At 39.6% G+C, this 23,417-nt stretch overlaps 1 pseudogene; it reads left to right on the forward strand.

Annotated features, from left to right (window-relative positions):
• The first annotated feature begins 20,577 nt into the window (after window positions 1-20,577).
• LOC145135169 (5.8S ribosomal RNA) lies at window positions 20,578-20,733 on the forward strand (annotated as a pseudogene).
• The last annotated feature ends 2,684 nt before the right edge of the window (window positions 20,734-23,417 follow it).

Below are 23,417 nucleotides of genomic sequence, written 5' to 3' on the forward strand. Positions count from 1 at the left end.
TTTTGTTTATGCTTATGTTTCTGTATTGACAATGACATCCCAAGGTTTTAAAAGGAATAAAAATACATTTCTTCGGAAATGCTTTGATAACACATTTATCATGTTTTTTTTTCTGGGAACAAATTTCGCAACATTTTTGTTAAAAGAAGTACTCCGGTTTTTATAAAGCATAAACAAAATCGGTCTTTTCTGGCCGTGAAAATGCGGATGTCACAGTTGGTATGAGAGCATTAGTTTAAGCGAACTAGGAATAAGGATTTATTTCTAAACTTAAACTTAGAATGCTAAGCAATGATTGTGAGGAGTGTGTCTAATATATTTTAGGTAGTACACCTAAATAGACACAAGCACTAGCTACTTTAGGGAAAATGCCTAACATGCTTTTATGTACTAAATGATTTATGATGCTTTATGATGCTAAATGTATGATCGGATCTATGGTCTGTTGCCGACCGGATCTGGAAATTTTATGTGTTCAGATTTCTAAACGTTTAAATATGGTATTAGAACTGGCATGTAACTTTTCGAAGTAATAAAGAGGATTACGTGTCCAAACTTTCTCTATCTATATTCTTGTCTCGATGCACTAAACGCATGTTTCCGTGAACAAAGCATCATGGTGAAGGCTCGTAGAGAATTGAGTAAATGGAGGAAATTAAATGGCTTATGACAGTGAAGGACACCTATCAGGAGGTATCATAAGAGTGGTATCTTGCCTTTAGAATGTGTCTGATAAAATAACAGTATGTTTAGAGGAGTACGGTACCTCTAAAGTACACCTTCGATTGGTGGGATGATGGAACAATTGGTGTAATTTATGAAGTTGTCCCATCGTGTGGCGTTTCCACCACCAACCGAGTTGAAATAGAATTGATGATTGAAGATACACATGGAACAAGTCCTAGTAGAGTCTAGGGGAAATTTTATGATTATTTGGACACATTTGTATGTGTTAAAATTGTTTTGTGATAGTAACTTGGAAAACTGTGAGACAATACTTGGGACGAGTATGAGTAGGTGTGAATGGTGGTAGAGGCGTATACAATCGGAAGCACATGACTCACACTTGGATCAGGGAAAGTCACAAGGTTACCAAGAAGCTAGTAATTGATTTCATTTTGTTCAAGTAAGTCGTTACCATCGTTTCGGTAATGACTAAAAAGATGATTGTTATTCTGACCCTAGTGGTCATATAAAATTGAGTCGACTACGATGAGTATGTTACGTGGTTCAGAGAACCAAGTTTGATGTGACATCTGACTTAAGCCGAAAGATTGAAATAAAAGATAATCAAAGCGATCAGTAGAGTTATTGCGATAGTTGCTTGTACCTAGAAATGCTACCTTTTAAGACATGATTATATCACATTAGAACATGAAGGAAGGTATAGTTTGTTCTGGAATTTAACTCTAAAAGACCTTAATCCAAGCAATGCATCATACGATGAGAGGTCATTAGAACATGACCCATCGGTCTATTATGATAATCGAAGGAAGAAACTTATCTCAAGTTTGTTAAAGAAGGAGTCTCCAATAAAGATCGAGGTCGTGACATGAAGATCATGATTGGAAGTCTAACATGAGATAGAGAGCGGGCCAAAGATCGGGCACCGCCTGCAGTCAGGAAGTCTTAGAGTTAGATACTCGTTCGAAGAAACATAAAAGTTACGGTCACTACTTAGGATGAAGAGATAACGTATGGAGTCATCATGTGAGCCTTGTTTCATTGATGATTCCAGGAAGTAATCATCCTAAGGGGGAGATAATTGTAATGCCCGTAGATCCGGCCTAGTCAATTTAGAAATAATAGGGGTCGAAAACGACTTTTCGACGAAAGATTATTTAGAATAATAATCTTAATCAAGTTGTAGAATATGTCTCAAGGGTTTCGTACATATAAAGAACGCCGAAATCCGAGTTATAACGAAGAAGTTATGGCTCGTCGAAGTTTTACGGCAAAACCGGCACAGCACCGGGAGACATAAATAGTGCATTTACGATAGAGGGCTTTTTAGCCTTAGCAATCTAAACAAAAGTTGTAGAATATGTTAAACCGAGAGCGTCCATAAAAAGAACGCATAAATCTGACTTCGTATGAGGAAGTTATGAATTTTCTAAGATTTGGCATAGCAGTGCACGACCCGAAACTCGAATTTTAATTCGAGCGGGTTTTGGCTTACGCGACCTAAATGAGAGTTGAAGATCTTATTAATAGGAACTCAACGGTAAAAAGACCGACGAAAACGGAGTCCGTATGAAGGAGTTACGAATTCTTCGCGGTCATTTAACAGTCTAATCTCCTCCTACTGTTAAATTTAAGATCAGTCAAGAATTAGCCGACAGAGTCTAAATTAAAGCTGTAGATCTTATTTTTACCTACGCGTGGAAAAAAATAATGTCGAAAACGGAGCTCGTATGCGAAAGTTACGCGGTTTAGAAGTCGGCAGGGTGCTGCTGCAAAAGGGGTGATGTGGCTGAATATGGGCCAAGGCTTTCTCCCCAAGAAAAGCCATCAGGTGATGAAACATGGCACTGACTCGGCGAGTCAGTGACCCGACTCGGCAAGTCCATCCGGATTTCACCCTATAAATAGAAGTGTCGGGTCATGCCATTTCCTCACACCTTCAAACCCTTCTTGCTCTCTCTAGAACTTCTCTCTAGCCCCCGTTAAGCCCCCTAAAGTCTAGGTAAACCCCCTAGCACCTGATGGAAGCCCCGAGGCTCCCGAAGCCCCGAGAAAACAGCCTTTCGGCTCAGAAACTCTGCTCCGGCGGAGCCCGGTTTTCGAGAAAACCCGCTGTAAGTGAGCTACGCCTACGCTATTTTTAATATAGCTTCTAATTAATTATAGTAACATTAATAGGACCTTAAAATAATTATTTGGGCTATTATTATGAGTTATATAAGAGTGTTTCTTAACGCTTATATAATAGTAATAATACCTAGACTATTAATTAGTCGCGGTTAACGTTAGACTAAACCCTAGTGGTATTGGTACTAGGTTTTGTCAAGAGAAAATTGTTTTGAGATAACGAAGTGTTGTCCGAGTACCGAGTCACCACCTAATCAAGTGAGTGCATAGTTACTTTCATCTTACACATAGATATGAAGTATTTTATATAAATTACGTGCTATGTGTGCATATTATCTGAATACTTGTTGTCTATGTTGGATGAATGATTTTATACATGTTTTAAATGATTCAAACTGTATATTTATTTTATATCTACAAATATGTTGGGATAAAACATGGGTAGATGAAATAATTGGTGTGTGATGAAATAAAATGATGAGAGATAGGTGATGATAGGAAGGTGATGATAATTAGGTGAGGATAGATATGTGATGATGAATCGGTGTAGGATGAAAGATACCATAACCTTGTCCTGCAATGTGGAGATGTAGTCATCTACCAGAGTATAGATGGCGACCACGGACTATTCTAGACAACCCCGTGGAAACACCAGCAGGCTCATAACCTGTAGGTGATGAATTACGAGTTCAGGTGATGTTGGAACTATGTATTAATGTGATGATACTCTAACCCTTACTATGAATTACGAGTTCAGGCGATGTTGTAACTACGTATTCATACTATGATACTCTAGCCCTTACTAAGCGTGTATTGAGGGGGTAATCCCCGAATCATTACTGTCTATGCGTTGTAGGTAATGATCCTTAGGAAAATTCCTTAGGAATGAACATATAAGGAAATGTGATGTAAAGAGATGAGAGGTAAATACGATATAGGAGATGACCCTTAAGATAATTCTCTAGGGAATATTAAATGAAGAAAATGGGGATGGGCAATCGGGTTAATTGTTTGACATGTATTATGTGAAGAAACAAATTAACTATATTATTGTGGGTTGAAAACCCTATGTACTCACCAGGTTTCCCAACCTGACCCACTCAAGCTTATTTGTCTCACAGGTGTCGATACGAAGCCACTTTACACTGAGAGATTTAAAAGATATGTAGATCACTAGAGTAAATGAATGTAAGTTCTGTTTATGCTTATGTTTCTGTATTGACAATGACATCCCAAGGTTTTAAAAGGAATAAAAATACATTTCTTCAGAAATGCTTTGATAACACATTTATCATTTTTTTTTCTGGGAATAAATTCCGCAACATTTTTATTAAAAGAAGTACTTCGGTTTTTATAAAGCATAAACAAAATCGGTTTTTTCTGGCCGTGAAAAAAGGGATGTCACGGGACACATTGCCAGAAACTGTCCAAGTCACGCATATGTTCCCTACTACGCACAAGGATGGCAGAATGCGCCAAGAGGGTGATACCCCAAAAGAAACCCTTCGAGGCCACGTTCAAACAATGGTGACTGAAACGCCCAGAAGGCCAAGAATCAAAATTGCAAGAACAAGAAAGGAATGCACAAGAGATGCTCCAATGAAACCAAGATCAGTTAAATCAAAGTCATCACGAAGAACGGCTTCAAGTTCAAAATCAAGTGCCGAGGCACCCATCCGATCGAACAAGAAATGGGTTAAAGCCAACTACAGATGTGTACCAAAGGTTCAATCTCCCAAATCTTCTAATGATTCTAATATTTCTTCATCTTCTGTTTGTGATAAGTAGGATATGTCTTGGGAGAGAGTATCGTGTGTAGATGACAAAGGTCAAACCAGTTTCAAAATGGACTGGCTTCGAAAGACTAACTGATCCCGCACTCTGTGCTGGAGCAGCTATGGAGGAATATTATCAGACTTCGGTTTGTTGATAGTGGTTGTTCCAAGCACATGATAGAGGACATCTCTCAACTGTACAACACTCAGAACTTTAAGTGAGAGTATGTGTCCTCTGCGGGAAAGGAAAGAAAGGAAGAAAGGAGAGGATCACACATGGGGTTTGTGCTTAACGATGTGAAGAATTTTTCGGATATGTTCTGAGATCGAAATATGTGTGCTGTTCTCAGACCTTCTGGATACAAATTCAATCGATGACTTACGGTTTGAGTTTTCTTCTCGATACTCCTGAGTTTTCTCTTACATTGATTTGTTTCAAAGATAAACTTTTATTTTCTTATAGTCTTTCGTTAGTAGGTATTGTTTGGGAAGTGATATGAAGTATAGTGCTAAAGGGCAATTTATGATGCGTGTAATGCACTAAAGCCGAATTGTCTAGACTCTGTGTTCAATGTGCTGGTTGGCACAAAGGATTTAAATGGACTAGACTAGGCATAGATTGAATGTGAAAAGACTTGACAAATATTGACTTAGATAGTTCTGTTTAGTCTGACAATACGACGCTTGGGTAGATTGAGCAGTGAGATAAACATGGGAACCTGCGAGATACACTAAAAGTTAATTATCTAGAATTGTGGTTTAACATTTCCTCGATGTACAAACTCATGTCCTTAATTCCGGTACTGATAGGGCGACTCGGGGGTTCTGATAAAATAGGTATGTAGGAAATTATTTTCTTGCTTTCTATCTGTTAGTCATATGTTGCCTCCTCTGCGTGATTGGAACATATCTGACCTGGAATGCAACATATGCAACTTTATTTCTATGCATCTCCTTATCTATGCAATTCTTTCTATCTGTTAGTCATATGTTGTCTCCTCTACGTGATTGGAAGAGATCCGACCTGGAACACAGCATATGCAACATTCTACTTCTCAGTCCCTCTATATCAGTTAGCCATATGTTGTCCCCTCTGTGTGATTGTAAGACATCCGACCTGGGACACAACATATGCACCTATCTCTAAATCTGACTTCCCTCTTAATGATTGTCTACTCACCTAAAGTAAAGGGTTATTTGGAAGTTCTTGATTACCAGGGTATATGGGGAAGTGGGGAACACGTTCTAGTATATCTAAAATTGAACTATTTTATAGGTTGTCTGTAGATCTCGCTGCTGAATTTAATTGGACAACAATATCCTTGGTCGTCGTTAGCTAAATGTCTATTTAAGTATATAGGTACAACTGTCTTGTCACTTATAAGCTGACCAATTTGTCAACATACTTTGTGTTTAAGTGGACCACAATACCGATGATTGACCAGATCTAAACATGCAAGTGTGTGCAGATAAACGATATTGAATTGTTTGACAACTTTGATCCCAAATTAGTTTTGGAATTTAGTTATTATTTTTGTTTTTATTAAATATGTCCATAGTTTTCCTCTATGCACAAGTTTAGGGGGAGAATTAAAAATTCAAAAATCAAACAAAAATCAGAAAATTCAAAAATCGAACAAAAATTCAAAAATCAAACAAAAATCTGAAAATTAAAAAAAATCAAACAAAAATCAGAAAATTCAAAAATCAAACAAAAATCAGAAATTCAAAAATCCAAAAATATTTTTGTTTCTGTTTTTATTTCTTTTTCAAAAAAATATGAAAAATCCAAAAAAAAAATACTTTGAGTATTTTACTTTTTATTTCTTAGTTCCTTTTATCCTATGCTAAGTTTGGTTTTAGTTTTGTTTCTATTTTTAGCTTTGTTTGTCTTGAAAAGTGAATTCAGATGTAGATGAGACTCATGGAGACTGTATCGAGATTTTCGAGCCAAGGACTCATCTGTGATCATCGAAGAATATTCATTCGAAGAAACAAGAAATGAAGATTATTCTTTCAACATTAAATCTTTCAACCCCAGAAGCAAGGTGAAACTGTTTTTGAAGATTATGTGACAGATTGCATTGAAGCCTCCTCAATCAATTTGCTGCTATTTGTGAACCTGCTAAAGTGATGCAAAAGATTCGTTCTCTCTGATTTTCTCTCTGGAGATTCTCAAGCTAAAAGCGCTAATTTTCAAGAATCTCTACAAGATGCCTCCACACCCAACGTGCGTTCAAAGTCAAATCTTGAAGAAATGCCCAACTGCTCAAGATTAAGTCGTTTATTGAAGATTCATCAAGTTCATCTTGAAGCTGTGAAGAAATCGAAGATTAATGTTGAAGCCAAGCTCCAAATGAAGATTGACAAGAATAGCCAGCTGCATTTTTAGGGGGAGTTTGTTGGGTCAAAGAAAAGAAAGCTATAAACCAAGGGGGAGATTGTTGGGTCAAAAATATAGTTTATACTTTACTTTTCTAAGCTTTAATATTTTTCGGTCCATGTGGTGTGTGTGGTTAGGAGGGTTCACGGACCAAGTGGGTGTTTACGGCCGTGAACTGGTTCACGGCCGTGAACCTGTTCATGGCCCATGTTCCCTATAAATAGATGCTAAGTGAGTAAGAGAATGTAAACGGTCAGAGTGTCAGGTGGGTGTGTTTATAGAGAGAAAGTAGAGAGAATAAGAGTGTGTGTGTGTGTGTGTGTGTATGTATGTGAATCTTGTGTAAGGAACATCATTCTAATCATCAATACATCATAGATTCTTCTTCTTCTTCTACTCCTTCTTCCATATTTGATCTTGCATCATCCAATTGATTGGGATTCCACACCATTAATTGGATCTGATTGATATATCAAGCAAATTTGGGACTTACACATTCCTTAGATCTCTTCTTATGTTAGTTTATGGGCTTTTTGGTGCAAAATGAGGGCCATTCTCGAGTTAAGCTTGCCCAGAGGGTATGAGTTTTAGATCTGGACTTGTCTAGGTCCCGTGTACATAAAGCTTCAAGCTTTACGAAGCTTTGACCCGTCTTCATGTCCTAAACCCCTTCTTGATCTTAGTTTTGGGTGATTTAGCCTTGTGAGGCCTTGCATGATCGTAAAGTTATAAACTTTACATGGTAACTTCATCTTAGGAGGTTGGATCTGGATTTTGGAGCATTGGAATCGACTGGAATGAGTTTAATGAGAAAGGGCTGAAGAACTCGACGAGTTGGGCATCCAAATCGACGAGTTGGGCATCCAACTCGACGAGTTGGGCATCCAACTCGACGAGTTGGGTTGGGTTTTCCATGTTTCTAGATTCAGAGTGAACTCGACGAGTTGATGGGACAACTCGACGAGTGGTTAGGGTTTTTTCCCGGTCTTCTAGACTCTGCATGGACTTGACGAGTTGGCTAGCAACTCGGCGAGTTGAATCGGGTTTTCGTGATTTCTGAGTACTAAGGACTCGACGAGTTCATGAGCTGCACTCGACGAGTTGAGTCAACATGGAATATTAACTTGAGTGTTGACTTCCGTTGACTTTTAGGGTTGGGTCAAGTTGTAGACTTTGGAGAACATGGAGGGGTAAAATGGTCTTTCACCCTTTTTGGAGATTTAATAGAGGAGTTAGCTTAACATTTTTTATAATTGTTAAGTAAAGATGATTGTGATATGCGTAGGTGGAGTCTAGACCAGCAACTCGAGTGTGGGATACATTGCTTTACTCTGCGAGGTAAGTCTTCTCACTATACCTACCTGAGTCGTAATATTGTGTGACCGAAGGGTCTTATATGCTTATACTGAGTTATTTGTTATCCTGCATTTGTCTTTGTGATATATGTTGTATATTATTCTGTGCCTTGATGAGTTAGGACCGGACGGTCCAAACATAGTTGTGAGACTGGAGGGTCTTCACTGAGACACATTGACCGGAGGGTCCTTATCGAGATATAGCCATGAGAGGCTAATTATTTGTGTGCGGTATCTTGGGGAACTCACTAAGCTTCGTGCTTACAGTGTTGTGTGAAATGTGTTTCAGGTACCTCTTAGGATCGCGGGAAGGCGTCGGCTTGATTGTATACACCAGTTTGAGATTTTGCTTTTGAGGATTCTGGGATATTATCAAACATTTTGTGGTCTTGTGTTTTGAACAATTTATACATTGTGTTTTCAGAAATATGATATTGGGTTTTATGTGGTTTTAAAAAAAATGAAAAAAAAATTGTTTGAAAATTTAGAGTGTTACACGCTAAGCGTACCAAATTTATGCCCAGTGTACGGAAAGGTCCTTTTTGCCAAAAAAAGAAAATACAAGAAGGTGGACAATGGAATACCTGGATTGGGGTGTTACAACTCTCCCCCACTTGAACTATACTTCGTCCTCGAAGTCCGTAGTCATAAATAGATTCGGGTAATGCTCCCGTATCTCGTCCTCCGGCTCCCAAGTCCATTCGGAGCCCTTCCGGTGCTGCCACTGCACCTCACTAACTTCACCACCTTGTTACGAAGAGCGTTAGTTTTTCTATCAAAAACTTCAATGTGCTTCTCCACATAATTCAGGCTCCTATCCACCTGAATAGCATCTAGAGAAATAACAGCGGCCTCATCTGCAACACACTTCCGAAGCTGAGCACGTGGAAGATGTTATGGATCTGACTGAGCTCGTCCGAAAGATCCAACAGATAAGCAACCCTGCCAACTCTGGCAGAAATCCTGAATGGACCAATGAATCGGGGCCCCAGCTTGCACCTCTTCCGAAACCGAATGAGACCCTTCCAAGGTGACACTTTTAGCAACACAAAATCACCCACTTGGAAATCGAGATTTGATCGACGTCGGTCAGCATAGCTCTTCTGACGGCTCTACACAACCCTCAGTTTGTCACACACTTGCTGAATCAACTCAGTGGTCTTAAGCACCACTTCGGTGCTTCCCATGAATCGATTCCCAACCTCACCCCTGCAAACTGGAGTCCTACACCTCCGACCATACAACATCTCAAACGGGGGTTGGTCAATACTAGCATGATAACTATTGTTGTATGATAATTTTGCTAGTGGAAGGTAAGTATCCCAACTCCCTCTAAAATCCAATACACATAACTAAAGCATATCCTCGAGCGTCTGAATCATCCGCTCGCTTTGACCATCGGTTTGGGGGTGGTAAGCAGTGCTGAAATGCAATTGGGTACCCAACTCCTCATGAAACTTCCTCCATAATCTGGAGGTGAAACGAACATCGCGGTCTGAGACCACAGATATCGGCACCCCGTGCCTGACCACTACCTCCCCCCCCCCCCACACACACACACACACACACATATATATATATATATATATATATATATATATATATATATATATATATATATATATATATATATATATATATATGCTAATTTCTCGGCGAAGATACTCTTGGAAATCGGAATAAAATGCGCACTCTTAGTCAACCTGTCCACAATAACCCAAATGGAATCCACACCCCGCTTCGTCCTAGGTAACTTCATGATAAAATACATTTTGGTATCTTCCCATTTCCACATGGGAATAGGTAGCGGCTGAACCTTGCCTTGAGGACTCTCATGTTCGACTTTAACCTTCCTACGGGTCAAACACCGCTCAACAAACCACGCCACCTCCCGCTTCATGCAGGTCCACCAATAGCTCAATCTCAGGTCTCAATACATCTTTGTGGCCCCCGGGATGAATAGAAAACTTGGACTTTTGTGCCTCCTCTAAGATTCTTTGCCTCACTCCCTCGAATGCCGAAACCCAAACTTTGCCAAACAGAGTTAATAACCCTCGGCTATCTCGAACAAACAAAGGAATTTGCCCCCAAATCCGCCCAATCTTCCAGTTCTCCCTTTTCAAACCCTCTACCTGTGCCTCCTTGATCATATCCAATAAAGGTGAAATCACTGTCATCCTCAAGCAAACATCTCGAATCGGAGCACTTGCTGTCTTACGGCTCAAAGCATCGGCCACCACATTGGCCTTCCCGGGATGGTACAAAATCTCTCAATCATAATCTTTTACCACATCTAACCATCTCCTCTATCTCATATTCAAATTCTGCTAATCCATCAAATATTTCAAACTCTTGTGATCGGTGAAAATGGTGCATCGGACCCATATAAATAATGCCTCCAAATCTTGAGGGCAAATACCACTACCTCCATTTCCAAATCATAAGTGGGGTAATTCGCCTCATGAGGCTTCAGCTGCCTCGAAGCATAAGCAATCACATGCCCCCTCTGCATCAGAACAGCTCCCAAACCCGAATTAGAAGTGTCACAATATACCACAAAACCATCCGATCCATCGGGTAGTGCTAGAATCAGGGCCTCACATAATTTCTGCCTCAAGGTCTCGAAAGCCGATTGCTGATCTGGAACCCACCGAAAGATTAAACTTTTCTTGGTCAAACGGTTCAAAGGTATGACAATCTTGGAGAAATCTTGGATGAATCTTCGATAGTACCCTGCTAGTCCCAAGAAACTCCGGATCTTGGATGCATTCTTCGGATGCTCCCAACGCATTACCGTCTCAATCTTGGCCGGATCTACTAAAATACCCTCTTGGTTGATGATGTTCCCCAGAAACTACACCTCACGCAACCAAAACTCACATTTAGAGAATTTGGCATAAAGCCTATCCCTCCTCAAGGTCTCCATCACCTCCCTCAAATGCTGCTCGTGCTGCTCATTGGTCTTAGAATGGACCAAAATATCATCAATGAAAACGATCATAGACCGATCCAGCATCGGTCTGCAAACCCGGTTCATGAGATCCATGAACGCTGCTGGAGCATTGGTGAGCCCAAATGGCATCACCATAAACTCGTAATGACCATAACGAGTTTTGAACGCCGTCTTCGGTATGTCTTCATCCCTGATTCTCATCTGATGATACTCTGACCGAAGATCAATCTTGGAAAACCAAGATGCACCCTGAAGATGATCGAATAAATCATCAATCCTTGGAAGTGGATAACGGTTCTTCACCGTTAGCTTGTTCAACTCCCAGTAATTAATACACATCTTGTGTGACCCATCCTTCTTTTTCACGAACAAGATCGGTGCTCCCCACGGGGAACTGCTTAGATGAATGAATCCCCGGTCTAGCAGTTCCTGAAGTTATATAGACATCTCCTGCATCTCAGGCGGAGCTAGACGATACGACGACTTGGCTATCGGAGCTTCACCAGGCACCAAATCAATACGAAACTCCACTTGCCTCTCGGGAGGCACTCCAGGCAACTCCTCTGGAAATACATCCGGAAAATCCTGCGCAATAGGTAGACTGCTCATCTCTGACGTAGCCTCCACCCTCGTATCCGAGACATAAGCCAAGAACCCAGAACAACCATGCTGATGGAGTCTCCTAGCCCTCGCAGCCGAACAGAGAGTTGGCCCATGTGAGGCTCTCTCCCCATGGATAATCAGTTCTCCCCCACTTATGGTTCGAACCCTCACCAGTTAACGCTCGCAATCTATCATGGACCCATTGGGCCCCAACCAATCCATCCCGATGATCACCATCAATCCTCTCAAAGGAATCGAAACCAGATCAATAAGAAAGCTCTCCCCGAAAATATTCAGGACACTCCTCCAAAATACCCTTGCAGCGCTCACGGTACGATCATCCGCAATCTCCACCTCAAGTCGGGAATCCAAAGTCCCCGGAGCATCTCAAAACTTCTTGCTGAGTGCAAGAGATACAAATGATCGGGTAGCCCTCGAATCAAAAAGAATATGAGCCGACAAACCATTGACCAAAAAGGTCCCTATCAAGATCATAATCATATAAGCATAAACAATAAAATAAATAAAACATAAGTAGATCACATACCGGTCACGATCTCCTCATCTGCAGTGTACAGCGGAACCAAAAGTGCTCTCTCCCGAAACTTGGCGGTGATCTCTGTCACAGTCTCTCTAGTCTGTTATAGATCCTGAAACTCTCTCACCAAATGTTGCACCTCGATGGATGGTGCAAACTCCTGATCAAACCTCCTCACAAACTCCTCCCAAGTCATCTCAGCTATAGCCGCTGATCCCACCTTGCGGGTAACCTCCTCCCACCAGTCTCATGATCGATCCCTCAACCTACAAGTTGTGAACCCCACCTTTTCCGCCTCGGGGAAAAAGCTCGTGCGTTGGGCATTCTCCATGACTGCCACCCAACGTCGACTAGTGATGGGATCCCTGATCCCAAAGAACTTAGGTGCTCCACACGCCTTAAATTCCCTGAACGAGGGAGCTCGGGCCCCAATCTGGCCTACAGCAATCTCAGCTCGGAAAGACCTAGTTCGCTCCTCCATCATCTCCATGATGCCCTCCTTGATGGTACCGAAGATCACTGGGGTAACGTCAAGTATGCAATGAGTAACCTCGGCCGTCATAGGATCACGCAGTCTCTCATCAATGGCTCTGCACCAGAGCCTGAACCTGATCATGATCCTGATCCTGAACCCGAACCTCGCATGATCATCACCATCCTCAACTGAAAAAAAATACCACATGATAAAAATGATAAGGAATTCAAAAGAGATTCCTCCTCACTGGACTCTTTAGAGCTTCCAGGTCTAACATTGTTTTGGGTACAGGTCTTGTGCTTTCAGTAGTACGAGCCCAATACTACTTTCTATACATACCTGTACCTTCCCCAAAGCCATACCTGATACCCCTAATTCATCTGACCACACATCATGACGCGCAATGTACTCTACCGTACGCCCAATGTACATTCCAACCAACTTCTTCTTCTACTAAGAGCTTAATCCCTTTATCCTTATAATATCTATAAGTTTCAGGTATTTACATTTAACCCTTGGGTTGTGTTTTCTTTGCAAAAAGAGTCCTTAATGGCATTTTTGTTATTTCCGGATGCAGCTTAGTACATTGGGCGTACACCTTTGTACGATGGGCGTACTCGGTTCCGTGCTAGTACGCTAACTGTAAACTGGTACGTAGGGCGTACGCAAACAAGGTACAAACCCTAATTTTTAGGATTTGGACCCTATTTAAGCACCTTTATAGACACATGCACCCTCTTATCTTCAACCCCCTTCCTCATTTCGAAACCCTAAAGTGTGTGAGTGCATTATGAAGCTTGAAGAGCCGTTTTTGGTGTCATTTTGGAGCCTTGGAGTAGAAGGATGAAGCCTGAGGTTGTGATGTTGCACAGAAGGCCTTGGATCCAACATCTACTTCCCGTGGTACATCCTTTGGAGGTAAAAAGCTTCAACCTTGGTGTATGTTTCTTATGGATCTAGTTTTAGCTCATAGTTGTCACCTTTTTGTCCCAAAATTCATCCTTGTTAGTAGGAGGTACTCCAAGACGTTTGAGTTTTCCTTTCATAGGTTTTAGGGTGTGCTAAGTCATAAAAATGTGTTCTTGGTCACTAGTTTCTCTCCATGTATGAGCTAGAGTGTGTAAATGGGTAAAAAGTTAGGGTTTTTGGATCTAAGGTCTTAATAGCCATGCTAAACCATAAAGTTGGAAAATTTATGGTTAAGGACATCCTTTTGAGCCCAGATCTGAATTTTGGACATAAATTCTTAAGGAATAAGCACTTAATGGCTTAAGTGGAGAGCAGTCGTGTATGCTGGGGGTACCAAGGGGTACGTTGCACATACGTGGTCAACTCCCCGATCCCTGGTCAAACACGTAGTACACCCGACATACGTAAGGCGTACGCCGCGCGTACTCACTGAGTCAACTCGGTTTACTCAGTTGACTTTGACCTAGATTTTACTACGGTTTGACCTAGGGGTATTTTAGGTATTTTGACCTATATGCTGAGATTATGTCCTTGAATTTATTAAGGTGATTAGTAGCATTGATTTCGGAGCGACGTGCTATTCAGTTTGCTTATCTGTCTGTGAGTTGAGTTTTCTCACTATATCCATGGGTCGAAGGCACCAATGTTGACCCATTACTTGTTATGTGGAATGATAGTTGTCTCTGTGATGCTTGCATGAAAGACCAGGATCTGGCCCCTAGCAATTGTATGAAATACCAGGATTTGGCCCCTCACACTTGTATGTAAGACTGTGATATGGCCCTTGGCATTGCAAGAAAAGACCATCGGGGTAGCCCATGGCACTTGTGTGTAAGACTGGGAGTTGGCCCTCGGCATTGCAAGGAAAGACCATGGGGTAGCCCATGGCACTTGTATGTTTTGTATATGTGGTATTTTGGGGAAATCACTAAGTTTTGTGCTTAAAGTTTATGTTTATGGTTTCAGGTACTTTCGATTCGAAAGGGAAGGGCCCGACGTGATGACACAACATCATCCCCTCATGATTTTCGCATTTGAAATAATTGTACTCTGATGATTTGAATATTATGACTTGATGTTTGTTTTGAACAATTAATGGATGATTTGATGGACCTTTAAATGAAAATTTTTATTACCATTTTCGAGATGTTACAAGCTCTTTCGTCCATTATCCAGATCTAGTCCCAAAATAATGTCTTAAGTCATAAAGTTTCCAAATTTATGACTTAGCGTGACTAGAAAGTGCTCAATACTAAAAAATCTAACTTCTTTACTCATTAAGACATTATAACACATGCATGGAAGAAAACTAATGACCAAGACTGCATTTTTATGACCTTAGACACTCCAAAATGTCTAGAAGGGAAATCCATTTGTGTCTAGAGCATGCCGTACACAATAACATCAATGATTAGGGACAAAAGCACATAATAACATGATACAAGCTAGATCTAACCAAATAAGGATCAAGGTATAAACTTTATACCTTATGGAGATGTAGGAGGGTGCAAAACTTCTAAATCCAAGGTTGCTCCAAGCTTCCAATATATTCTCCTTTCTTTCTCCTTCCTCTATGAACACCAAAACACACACTAATGGCTCAAGGATGCTCAAAAATGGATTAGGGTTAGCTAGGGTCGAATATGGAAGTCGAGGCTAAAGAATGTAGAGGTTTCAAAGAGTTAAGGATGTTTATATAGGGTCAAAACCCTAAAAATTAGGGTTTGACCATAGTCCACGTACTCCCAGTGTACCCAACATACTCCCAGTGTACATATGTAGCCTCCATTTTTTATTTAAATACCAATTGGGACCAAATTTGCAAACCATACTCATACCAAGGGTCAAAATATAAAATACCTGGAAATCGAAATGTTACATATATATATATATATATATATATATATATATATATATATATATATATATATATATATATATATATATATATATATATATATATATATATATATATATATATATATATATATATATATACACATACGCACACATGTATTCACATAAGGTATGGTGTTTACACCTTTCATCTTTAAATTGTTGCTGTGAATCCTCAAGATAGTGTATTTGGACGTGATAATTTGTTTGCAAAAAGTCAATTATCCTTGTTACTCTTTTGGGTAAAGAGTACTCCACTATTTACTCTCTCAAAAAGACAACAACCATGTGACATTGTCCTTTCCCATCACCTTTTGTCCCTTAAAACCCACCTGCACACTCTTTTTTTTGCCTTCCCAAGACCAACTTTTGACTTAAAATGCGTTATAAAAGATTCACTTATTAAAATATGAATAAATGGCCTTTGCGGTACCATTTTTCATGGAAAAATAGCATTTTTCGTCATATATTCAGCCCTTCTCAGAGCCCCGAACCGCAGCCAAAAACTGCCTACCGGAGCCTCCTAAGAAGCCTCCCCGCAGCCCTTCTTAGCCTTGATCCGAAGTCCTCTCAGGCCCCTACCCACTGCCAAGACCCCACCGCAACTTACCCTTCCCTTCCTGCTAATCTGCTGACCGAAACCTCCCTCTTGTGGACTCCTCTCGGACCGCAGCCTTGGACCGAAGTCCTCATCCGCAAGCTCTCGCTCTCTATCTCGCCACTACCGCAGGCTTCATCACTTCGGTTCTACCGCAGCTCGCATCCGCAGCTGCCTAGCCTTCGCATATGCAGGCTTCGCCCATCAGCAGTCGACCAACCCGCAGCCACACCTCCGCACCCACCATCCGCACCCTCCTCTCGACCGCAACCATCCCCCCTTCAGATCTTCCCTTCTCAGCTCCGCCTCCACCCTTCTTTAGCCTTTCTCCTGCTCCTCCTTCAGCCCCTCCCTCCTCCTCCCTTCTCCTTCCTTTCCTTCCTTCTTTCTTCCTCCTCCCCTCCCCTCCTTTTTCCTTCCTTTTTTTTTAAAAACCCTCTTATTTTTTTAAACTTCATTTTTTTTACTCAACCATTTTTTTGTATTATTTTTTTTCTCAATTATTTTTTTTTAACGCCAATTTTTTTTTCAGCCAATATTTTTTTTAACACCAAATTTTTATTTTAGCCAATTTTTTTTTATTAAAACCAATTATTTTTTTTAACACCAATTTTTGCCACAACCGAACCTTGGATTGTCACATTGGTTCATTTCATGCCGGTTATTTTTGGAAGATTACTCCATACCGCAGTCGGACTTTCTATTATTCCTTGTGATGCTTGCACCGCAACGGCGATTGATCAACAAAGTTGTTTCGCATTCTTCACTTTATGGGATATTATGACTTGGCGCTCTTGATCTTTGGGTGACGAATCATGTATCTTGAGCATGTGGACTTTATTTTCTATTGAAGACCACTACGAGAGTTCCGGCACCGCAGTTTGGATATTTTTGGTATTTTCGGCACAACAAAGATATTTCTTCATGAAGTGATTCTTCGTACTTTGGTATTTGTTCGAGCGCTCTTCAGCAACTATATCACCCATCCTCTCATGACCGCAGAGTATCTCTTTTACTCTATTTCTCGTGTCTTATCGAGACCCTTCATACATCTAGGGAGAGCTCTTTTAGCTCTTGGTATCCGACACTCTCCATCCGATGATTTGTTGATTTTTGATATCCGGTCATTGGTTATCAAAAACAGGGAGAGAATATCATCCGTATTTGGTTATTATGATTGTTTGAGTTTGGATTTTGAAGACTTCTGAAGACGATTATTTATTTAGTGATGCGATGTGGCACTTATTTTTGGTTTTCACAGATCAAATTTTTGGCATTACTCGATGTTTTCCGATTCAGATTATTTATTATTCGGACTCTACCACAAGATGATTTTGTGTTCGCATCCGGTTCAGATCTTATGGTTTCACGAGTTTGGATTTGTGACATGTTGAAGACGAAGATTATTTTGGCGATGTGACGTGACACTTATTTTTGGTCCTTGGATCAAATTTTTGGCATTGCTGGACCATGTCTTTGGACTCACATTATTTTTATCCAGACTTCATTTTATGGATGCTTCACATTTTTAGCAGGTTATTCTTTGAAGAATTTCGGTATATTATGATTCGAGAACTCGAGATGTTTTTCAGACTTTTTGAAGCCGAAGTGTTTCTTTTATTGGATCTTCTACTTGTTCATGGTGATCTTCTTCTTCCGATGATTATGACTAGTTTGAAGAATTGGATCTTATTTTTCTGCTTCATTAGTGGTGCTTTGAAGCCGAAGACCTTCATTGTTTAGAGATTCATGGCCAGTTTCAGACTTCACAGACACTTCAGAGTTTCAGAGACATTCCAACACTTGGTTCTCATTATGTTTCATTTTATTACCACACTTGCTAGTCGGATTACTGTATTATAGCCTTGTATCACTTATTGTATCTCTCATCAGTTGTAAGCATTTAGGGAGAGATTGTTGGAGCATGGAAATGCTCTACAAATAATGAGTGATAGTTAGGTTGTATTTTTCCATTTATTGTATTGTTGGTGTATTTTATCTCTCCCTCGTATATAAAAGGAGAGGTGGTCACTTTCTTAAGTGTACACTTTTCTTACCATGTAATCCTAGAGAGAGAGAATTGATGGGATCTCTCCCACCAAGGGAGAGTTTCTCTCTCCCACCATGATCTTCATGAATAATATTTTTATCTCTCTTTCTTTTCTTATCTTTTCTTATCTAAGAATTACTCATCATGTTCTTCATATTTTCATATATTCCTACACGATAAATCTCGAGATATTATTTCTTCCGCATCCACCGTTCATTCAAAATGGGTTCTCAACAAGTTGTAAACACAAATATGCAGAAGCCTGGCTTGTTGGTTAAGGCGTTGGGGGATTATGCAATACGTCCTAGGTTCAGAAATTGTGTACTCCACTTTGTTCCTTTTCTTTTGCTAACTATGTCAAACTTCCCTATTTTTTTACATGTATCTAAACTCATCCAATCTCCTTCCCATCCGCCTTTATTTAGCTCTCAGCTTGGAGTCCCACATCGTTTGAGAGACCAAAAAAGCAGCCATCTTCTACTTTATATAAGTGGTCACTTTAGGTGTTTTGAGAAATTGTGTGATGTTTGGTTTAAATAATAAAACCAAACCGAACCTTGAAACCCATGTGAAAAAACCAAAAATTGATCAATCGGATCCATCGGTTTGGGTTTCAGTTTTGGTTCAAACTCTTAGAAACCAATTTTCTTCGATTTAAGTTTAGTTTTAAGTAAAAGACGACCCAAACCGACCCATACACAACCCTAATACTTAGGTTCGTGTTAATAATAAGAGAAATGAAAGAATGATTGCAACATTTAGTAATTTCCATTTTATGTTGAAAATGAATCACCAACACCATTATTTCATTCTTAAGCAACCTCCAATACTTTTTTACGAACTTAAAAGTAAATCCACCGGGACTTGGAGCTTTATCTAACTTGTAATCCCACCAGCTTTTTTCACTTCCTTCCTAGAAAAAGGTGTGTTTGAATAGTCAAGATGATCAAAAGATAGCTCTAAACTCATAGAAGGTTGTAAACAGGTTGGATTTAGACAAATATAATCAAAAAAATAAGTTTTGCCCCCAAAAACCTTGTCAATCATAACAACACAAATATCCACTTGACGCATTCTCGTGTTCAAGATACCATGGAAATACTTATAACTATCGTCCCTTTGATACTTGAGTGGATATTAGGTTTTTCAGATAAATCCATCTTTTCAACATACTCAATGTCACCTAAGTGGTTGATGTTGAACATTTCTCGATCGAACATATGCAAAAACATGTCGAACTAGACCTATTTTAGAGGCAGAAACTGTGAATCCATGTGGATTTGGCCCTATTTTGGAAGTTACAAGTCTAAAACTAGATGGATAAAACGGATTTGGTTGTATTTTTTCAAGATATTTGATGTTAGATTGTTCTTGTTCAACTATTATGGTGTCATCAAATTTATCACCTACATAAAATTTCACTAATTCTTGTAGAACCGGAAAACTGACATCATTTCACTAATTCATGAACCACATTATTGGTGGAGAGATTTTTCTGGTTAATTTTGTTAACAAATGAGACCTCAGCCTGCTAACTAGCAATGTAGAGGTATACCTGAATGTCCAACTTCTTAGAAGGAATATGGCCTTTCAGGTCATGGAAGTTTGAGGCAATAATAGGTATGTGATGCCGTTAGATGTTCTGGACCACATGTGATTGGGATAGACCATTGTAATTGTTGGTCTTCAACAAGGAATTCCTGGTAAATGTGAGCCATTAACTTGCGTTGACTATGTTCTTGTCATTTATATACATCACCCTATAGATTGAATGGTCTGCCGAAGTGTCAGGATCATTGCAAAGTAGGCATTTCGCTGTCGGTAGTCGTGAGAATTCCACTAACCTTAACATCTAGAGGAAGGAGAATTCATAACTAGGTTTTCGTAAGTGAACCTACGGAAGGATCATTATCAAAACCTGCAAGGAAGAACAACCTATGAACATGTAACCACAATGGGGGTGACAGAGAAATAGGACTTGATCCTGATCCCCCAACCCCTCCTAACATGCATTTGTGGTGCCTTCTTTTGGGGAAACATGGATGTCCTGTTGGACCATAACAAACCTTAACATGACATGTGCTAAGGAAAACAAAAAATGAGAAGGATACCCCCTGTATTGCCTCATTCACATTGTGCGTGTGGAGCGTTTCCTCCTTAGAATCACAAATGACACTCACAAACAAATATCTCGTTTTACACATCGATAAATAACGTAGCAAAATGAGATACTTGGTGTGAACTGCAAAATCTCGTGTACCGTCGAGTTTTTTAGTGCAAGTTGCACCCAAACCCATTTGGTTGAGGGCACGCTTGCATGGGTGTCACACGTCCTGTTGCTCCTTACCATACTTCCCCCCACGAGTATTGATGGTATTTGGGGCAGATAACACCCTCTCGTTCTTGTGTTTCAATTGGCCTAAATAGGAGTTCTGATATACAATAAATATAGCCATCAACTTTTAAAATTGTAAACCTAACTACGTATCTACTAATGCACCGATATGTAGTGTACCTAGTCAGTTTATAGTATAGTAAATTAAGTTGAGTATCGAAAACAAGGAACATGATTTAGTTAATAATATAATTACTAAAAGTTAACCTGAAAAAAATAACTAGAATTGGGGTTTTATCTGATATTGCAAGTTCAGATTAACTTAAACTAATTACTTAGCTAAAAAGTAATCAAACACTTAATTAAGAATGACTGTAATCAAGATTATGAGAACACTTCCTTTTAGCTTTGAATCCCCATTTTTCCTATGGATAGTTTCTAAACATGAATTTATTCAGTTGGTTATCAAATTTTATATAATTAGCAGCCTTAATCCAATCTCCTAATATTTTCACCAATTCATGAACTGCTACGTAATGATCATACACAAGCAAACACATAATTGATTATTAAGGATAAATAGGCTATGTAAGATATATCTAAGATAATTATCTATGATCAAGACAAATTACCAAACACAATTATGATCAAATTATGTTCTCTAACACAGCTATAGTTGTTACCTTTATTACTTAATCTAAGATTTAGTCAATTCTAGCTCTAGCAATTTAATGATCATACACTACTAGGTAAAAAAGTTCATGCAATTCAAATGGTCATTAAACTAAACTTAACTTGAATCAAAGCAACACAGATTGAAACTTTAGCATGCTAGGTAATGATAATCGAACACAAGCTTAAACCAACTTCATAAATCCAATTAAAAGTAAGAAATTAACACATATTATAAGGGTTCATCTACACTAAACAAAAACCTAACGACTAGCTAATCATGGCAGAGAATAAACACAAAAAGTCATAAGATTTACAAATGTTTAAGCTAATGCAAACCGAATGGAATGTCTAATCTTCAAAACTCTTAATCTTTAGTCGAGTTCTTCTTTTAATTGGTCGATGATTTTCGTAGGTTTCTGGCTTCTGAAATCGACTATAACTTCCAGACTATCAATCCAACCTCCTTAAAGTCAATATGTTAAGGAGATTTATAGTTTCCATAAAACGTATCACACGTCGTGAGAGTTAGGGTCTCACGTAGTGAGATCAGTATAATTCGTGTCTGACAAGGAAACTTGCATTCCGCATAATTATCTTTTGGAACTTCTATGCTCACGATGAGAGATTATAATGCTCACATCGTTAGCATATATGTTGTGTATTTAATCGAGATTTTTCCACTCTCCATGCCATGGTACTCGTATTTTCATGATTTTTCTTCCTTTTAAGCTCCATTAAGCTCCCAACTTCAGCTCAAGTCCTTCCAGGTTCCAACTTTTTTCGGTTTTGGTCTTCTTTCCTCAAGAATCTCCTATTTGGCTGCAAAATGTAATTTAACTCAATAAGTAACAAATATCTTTGCAATTAACCAAATATTAGTTTAAAATGTATTAAAATAATGCATAAATATATGTATAAATATAGAAATATCAAGTTCCCTTCAGCGGATAAATGACTATTGGTGGTTGAATAGACCCTATTCATGTATTGTGTCATGATATGTAAGGGAAGCCCGTAGCTAGTATACCCCATTGTATCATATTTGGATGGTGCTTCGACCACGTCCCCAGATTAGGCAGGACTACCTAATATGTTTAAGAATATCAATACGTGATGTAAAGGAAACTTAGAACGATTTCCCTAGTAATGGTGAGCAAAGTGGGATCATCCCAGCTTGAAAATTGGACGGCCTCGTTGTCTGAAATTGTCGTTTGGAGAAGCATCATCAGCAGCAGACTGGGCCTAAGTCCTCTGCAGGGGCGCCATAGAGGGTCAGAACCCTATCATGACCGGACCTTGTCACACCACATGGTGCTATCTGGAAGCTAGTTTGTTTAGGAATGCAACCCCAATAAGGCGGTAAATTCTGTCTAATGCTAAATAACTTTGTGAGACTAGTAGTACACAAGTACTGCAATGTAAAAATGAAAAGGACTTTGAAAAGAGATTCAAAGAGTGCTTAAATTTTCAGGAGGGAAGAAAATGAGGATCAATGATGCGTCCCGGTCAGATGTGGAATGACGTAATTCGGTCTGTTGTCGACTTGGGGCATGGACCGATACAGATTGGTGCAGAGATCAAAACTTGGACAGTTGATAGGCTTGTTGGCCATCACGACTTATCTCGGCACCTATATGTTCCCGGTACTATCCTACCGGCACCCCGTTTGGCCTTTCTTGAAACACGAACCAAGAATTCTAACATACATGTGAATCAAAGGGTGAGAAAACCTACAAGGCGTAAGGAAGCTAATTGGAAGGATCCCCTTAGTGGGGTGCATCACCAACTGGCCTTAATATTCTAAAAAGGGTTCGAGTGTGAGCATGCATTTTTGGACCTGAAAGATGGTGAACTATGCCTGAGCGGGGCGAATCCAGAGGAAACTCTGGTGTGGGCCCATAGCGATACTGGCATGTAAATTGTTTGTCTGACTTGGGTACATGGTGAAAGACTAATTGAACTATCTATTTGGTGGTTCCCTTTGAATTTTTCCTCATGACA

Source organism: Lactuca virosa, chromosome 8 (genome assembly GCF_052849685.1).
Source record: "Lactuca virosa cultivar CGN04683 chromosome 8, Lactuca_virosa_CGN04683_v6, whole genome shotgun sequence".
NCBI classification, from domain to species: domain Eukaryota; kingdom Viridiplantae; phylum Streptophyta; class Magnoliopsida; order Asterales; family Asteraceae; genus Lactuca; species Lactuca virosa.